At 43.1% G+C, this 6,000-nt stretch overlaps 1 protein-coding gene across 2 annotated transcripts in view; it reads left to right on the forward strand.

Annotated features, from left to right (window-relative positions):
• Positions 1-6,000, forward strand: part of exoc6b (exocyst complex component 6B) — a 131,021-nt gene that overhangs the window by 15,349 nt on the left and 109,672 nt on the right. The window lies entirely within an intron of this gene.

Genomic DNA, 6,000 nt, shown 5'->3' on the forward strand with positions numbered 1-6,000 from the left:
CTGGGATTTTTTTGTTCTTTTTTATCTCTGTGTTTCTTGTACGACGCGATACAGAACTGAAGTTTTTCATTCTACTGTTTATTTATTGCAGCTCATGACTTTTTTTTAACAGTACAGTAGATTCACGACCCCCTTCTCTCTATTTCCTTTCCCTACGTCACTTTCTCTCTCTCCTTTCCCTTTTCTCCCCATCAGTGTCTCTTCATTCCCCTCTCTCCACCTTTCACACTTTTTGTTCACCCCCTTAGCTCCCTCCCCCTCTCCTTTCTCTATTTGTCTGTCTTCCCTGTCTCTCTCTTTCTCTATCGCTTCTGTCTGTCTCTCTCTGTCTGTATTGTTCTGTCTCTCTTCTCTCCGTCTCCTCTATGTCTTTGTTTCTCTGTCTGTTTCTCTCTCTTTCTTCTCTCTCTGTCTTTCAGTCTCTGTCTCTCTCTGTGTCTCTTTGTATCTGTCCCTCTCTGTCTCGCTGTCTGTTTCTCTCTTTTCTCTGTCTCTGTCTTTCTCTCTTATCTCTCTGTCTTTCTGTCTGTCTTCTCTCCATCTCCTCTCTGTCTGTCTCTCTCTCTCAGTCGCTCTGTCTTTTTGTCTCTGTCTCTCAGTCTCTCTCTGTGTGTCTCTCTCTTCTCTAAGTCTCTTTGTCTCTTTTGTTTCCCTGTCTTTGTCTCTCTCTTCTCACTTCCTCTCTGTCTTTCTGTCTCTCTTCTCTCTGTCTGGCTTCTCTCTGTCTCCTCTCTGTCTCTTTGTCTCTCTTTTTGTTTCTCTGTCTCTCTCTTCCTCTCCTCTCTCTCTCTTCTGTCTCTGTCTCAGTCTCTCTTCCTGTCTTTCTGTTGCTCTTCTCTCTATCTCCTCTCTGTCTCTCTCTGTCTCTTTGTCCCTCTTTTTATTTCTCTGTCTCTGTCTCTTGGGTCTCTCTCTTCCCTCATCCTCCTCTTTCTCTTTCTTCACCCCCTCTCTTCTGTCTCTCACTCCTTCAGTTCTAACCAAAGTATCTGTTTAACCGACATCAAACTGATACTGGATCCAGCGAATTTGTCCAGTATTGTCTCTGATATTCTACAGCAGTATCGGTATCGGTATCAGTTCCTCCTGAGACGATATTCCATCTCCACTTTGATCCACAGACGAATAATAAAGTGATAAACAGCTCCAGGTCTGTGTTTGACGCACTAACATCATTATAAGAAGAGTCCGTTTTGTGTCGTTTTGTGTCGTTTTGTGTCGTTGTGTGACGTCGCACTTTTCATCGATGGAGAATGTTTTTAACTGACCGCTGTATCATTTTGCCGTTACATCATTTTGGCGTCCGTCTTTTCCAGCTCGTCCAAATCCGTCTAATTTCGACCATATTCCTGGGCCGTCGTCTCTTCTCCTCCGCTCGAGTCTCTGTAGTAAACATCTGTCTTTTCAGCACTTAGCTCATTGTTTAGTGTTGTTCCATACGACAGGAAATCCTCCACTAAGACTGTGATACGACACCACCACCTCCTCCTCCGCCTTCATCACCTCCTCCTCCTCCTCCTCCACCTCCTCCTCCTCCTCCTCCACCTCCTCCTCCCAAACAGAGTATCCCTGTTGTTTATAAACTGATGCTTGTAGATGAGATATGAGCAGATGAGGCGTCAGGTTTAACTGCTCTTCTACATGTGGATGTGCTTATGATGGATTATGATTTTAAAGGTGCACTATGGAACTTTTTAAGGGTCTGCTGCACAGTCTTCGTGGTGATTTGATTGCTTTGCCTGAAATGTTCCACAGTATGGCATTATAAAAATATACATAGAAGAAAAAAGAAAAAGATTTTTTTTTTTTAAAGGCAAAAATTTTAATAAAAAAAAGAAAGATTAATATAAAAATAATAGTAAAAAATAATAAAAACATGGCAAAAAAATATATATATAATGCATTGAATTTTTATTAAAAAAAGAAAGATTAATATAAAAATAATAATCTAAATAAAATAATAAAAACATGGCAAATCTAAATAAATAATAAAAATGTTAATAAATAATAAAATACATAAAATAAAAATAAATAAATAATAAAAATAATGCATTGAATTTTTATTAAAAAAAGAAAAATTAATATAAGAATAATAATCTAAATAAAATAATTAAAAAAATATGACTAAAAATGTCAATTAAAAAAAAAGTAATAAAAAAAAGAAGAAAATTTAAATAAAAAAAAATAAAATGCTAACATACATAAAAATAAAAATAATGCACTGAATTTATAAAGCTCTTTTCAAGAGACCCAGAGCACATTACATTATTCAGCTCTGAGCCACAGATTTGGTATCCATCTTGTATTTATTTAATTTTAAGTCAAAGTAAAGGTAAAAGTAAAGATAAAAATAAAGGTAAAGTTAAAAGTAGATGTAAAGGTAAATGTAAGCGTAAAAGTAAGGGTAAAGGTAATGCCATACTGAGGAACATTCCAGACAAATCCATAAGATAATAACTAATAACTATATATAACTCTAATAACATCTCCATTCAGCTTCCACCAAAAACTCTCCTTAAACTTGGTCTTTATATTTTGTTTTATTTGTGAGAAGAATCAGAGGAAACGCTTAAAAATGTGAGATCTTTCATCTGTAGTACATGACTCTGTCCACTAGAGGTCACTGAAGGATCAGAGGTAAAACACTACTCCTGTGTGGGATAAAGACCAGACTGTGAGAATTTAAAGCTGCACTGTGTAACTTTTCTGGTAGAGGAGTTGCCATCTGCTTGTTTCCATGGAGAGAGGTTGTTGCTTTGTCTAGAATATTCCAAGGTACGGCTTTTAACGTATCTTCTTCGTCACTGAGATAAGCAGGTAACGCTACTAGGCCAAGTTACAGGTCAGATCTGTGGAGAGGCGACCTCACCCCATAGTTTTTGGTCTTCACTTTCCTCTGTCGTTTCATGGAATGTGTGAACTTTTCTGTATTTTTCTGTGATCGTTCCTGTTTTTTGGTCTCAGATTCGGTCCGTCCTGCCCTTTGACCTCTCCGTGACCCTCAGGTGGGGGGTCCCTGGTCTCGCTCTGAAGAAGCTAACCGCTAACCACCGCTAACCGCTAATTACAACGGAGATTAGCGTAGCCCCGGCCTTCCTGGATTATGTTGTTGTACCGAATGTTTGGCCACACATCATCAAGTCTTACCCTCTCCCCTTTTTCTCTTTTGTTCCTCTCTGTCCTCCTTTTTTTTCTTCTCTTGCTCACTCTCTCTCTCTCCTTCTCTTTTTGACCGGCTCTTTACTCATCCCCAACTCTCTTGTCTGTCTCTTCTCTTTCCATCTTCTCTCTCCTGTTTTACCCCCCAAATTTGCTCACTCTCTCCCTCACTTCTCTCTCTCCCCTCCTTTCTCTACTCATCCCCCACTTTCTCTCATCTTTTCTGTCTCCTCTCTTCTTTTCTCTCGTCCTTCTCTCCCTCTTTCTCATCCTTTCTTCTCTCTCCTACCGTCTCTCTTTCCTATATGTGATTTTCTCTCTCCTCTCATCCCTCTCCTTTCTCAACTCTCCCTTTCCGTCTCTCCTCATCCCACTCGCTCCCATTTTTCTCCCTCTTTGTTCACCCCATCTCAATCCCTCCCTCTCCTCGTTTCTTCTTTCTCTTTTATCTGTCTGTCTTCTCATTGTTTTTCTCTCTCCATCTCTCCTCTCTGTTTCTTTCTCTCTCTCCCTCTCCTCCCCTCATTCTTCTTTCTCCTCCTCACCCCCTCTCCCTCTCTCATCCTTCCCTCCTGCCCCCATCCATCTCTGTCTGTCTCATCTCACTATTTCTCTCTCTTCTCTTCTCTCTGTTTCTCTCTCTCATCCCTCTCTCATCCCTCTCTCCTCCTCTCCCCCTCCATCTCTCCCTCCTTCCTTCAGTCTGTGTCTGTCTCTTCTCGCTGTTTCTCTCTAAATCTCTTCTCTGTCTCTTCTCTCTCCCTCCCTCCCCTCATCCCTCTTGATCTCTTTTTCCCCCCTCATCCCTCTCTCCTCCCTTTCTCATCCCTCTCTCCTCCTCTCCCCCTCCATCTCTCCCTCCTTCCTTCAGTCTGTGTCTGTCTCTTCTCGCTGTTTCTCTCTAAATCTCTTCTCTGTCTCTTCTCTCTCCCTCCCTCCCCTCATCCCTCTTGTTCTCCCCCCCTCCTCCCTCTCTCATCCCTCTTTCTCCCTCTCTCATCCCTCTCTCCTCCTCTCTCCTCCTCTCCCCCTCCATCCTCTTCTCTCCCTCCATCTCTCCCTCCTTCCTTCAGTCTGTGTCTGTTTCTTCTCGCTGTTTCTCTCTAAATCTCTTCTGTCTCTTCTCTCTCCCTCCCTCCCCTCCTCCCTCTTATTCTCTTTCTCCCCCTCCTCCCCCTCTCATCCCTCTCCCCCCCCCTCCATCTCTCCCTCCTTCCTTCAGTCTGTGTGTCTGTCTCTTCTCGCTGTTTCTCTCTAAATCTCTTCTCTGTCTCTTCTCTCTCCCTCCCTCCCCTCCTCCCTCTTATTCTCTTTCTCCCCCTCCTCCCCCTCTCATCCCTCTCTCCTCCCCCCCCCCTCCATCTCTCCCTCCTTCCTTCAGTCTGTGTGTCTGTCTCTTCTCGCTGTTTCTCTCTAAATCTCTTCTGCCTCTTCTCTCTCTCTCCCTCCCTCCCCTCCTCCCTCTTGTTCTCTTTCTCCCCCTCCTCCCTCTCTCCCCCCCTCCATCTCTCCCTCCTTCCTTCAGTCTGTGTCTCTTTCTGGTCCAAATTATCCGTCGTTGCAGCGGTGAAAAAGTGAAAATAAATAGACATGAGTTTGTACAATGAGCCTATTGTCCGGAGCCACATGCTGCAGAGGAGATGAGTCGAGCTCAGAGCCGGAGCACGAGCCAATCAGACGCGAGGAGCCGAGCGAGGAGCCGAGCGCCGCAAACACACGGAAGAAACGCGTCATGTTTGGACCAACGGATCTGCAAATTAAACCGCTGAAAAAGTGGAACAGATTGAGTTTGTAAACCTGTAATCAGATCATCTGAAAACAAAAAAATGGTTTAGTCCTGGTCCTTAGTTGTTCTGGTCTAAGTTCTGGTCTAAGCTCTGGTCTAAGTTCTGGTCTAAGCTCTGGTCTAAGCTCTGGTCTAAGCTCTGGTCTAAGCTCTGGTCTAAGCTCTGGTCTAAGCTCTGGTCTAAGCTCTGGTCTAAGCTCTGGTCTAAGCTCTGGTCTAAGCTCTGGTCTAAGCTCTGGTCTAAGCTCTGGTCTAAGCTCTGGTCTAGTCCTCTGTTACACCTGATAATTCAAAAAACAGTCCTGGTTTAGTCCTGATCCTTGGTTAGTTTGGTCAAAGTTCTGGTCTAGTCTAAGGTTTATTCTAAGGTTTTGGTCTGGGTTCTAGTCAAGTCCTCTGTTAGAACTGATAATTCAAAAACAGTTCTGGTTTAGTCCTTCTCCTTGGTTAGTTTGGTCTAGTCCTCTTTTAGACCTCTGTTAGACCTCGTTTAGACCTCTTTTAGTCCTCTCTTTGTCCACTGTTAGACCTCCGTTAGACCTCCGTTAGACCTCCGTTAGACCTCCGTTAGTCCTGGTTTAGACCTCTGTTAGTCCTGGTTTAGACCTCTGTTAGTCCTGGTTTAGACCTCGTTTAGACCTCTTTTAGACCTGGTTTAGACCTCTGTTAGTCCTGGTTTAGACCTCGTTTAGACCTCTTTTAGTCCTGGTTTAGACCTCTGTTAGTCCTGGTTTAGACCTCGTTTAGACCTCTTTTAGTCCTGGTTTAGACCTCTTTTAGTCCTGGTTTAGACCTCTGTTAGTCCTGGTTTAGACCTCGTTTAGACCTCTTTTAGTCCTGGTTTAGACCTCTTTTAGTCCTGGTTTAGACCTCTTTTAGTCCTGGTTTAGACCTCTTTTAGTCCTGGTTTAGACCTCTTTTAGTCCTGGTTTAGACCTCTTTTAGTCCTGGTTTAGAGCTCTCTTAGACCTCTGTCCTCTGCTGACACATAATCCAATCAGAGACAAACAGACGAATAAAACAAACCAAATAAAAGACTTGGAATAAACTCGTCA

This window comes from Periophthalmus magnuspinnatus, chromosome 18 (genome assembly GCF_009829125.3).
Source record: "Periophthalmus magnuspinnatus isolate fPerMag1 chromosome 18, fPerMag1.2.pri, whole genome shotgun sequence".
NCBI lineage: Eukaryota > Metazoa > Chordata > Actinopteri > Gobiiformes > Gobiidae > Periophthalmus > Periophthalmus magnuspinnatus.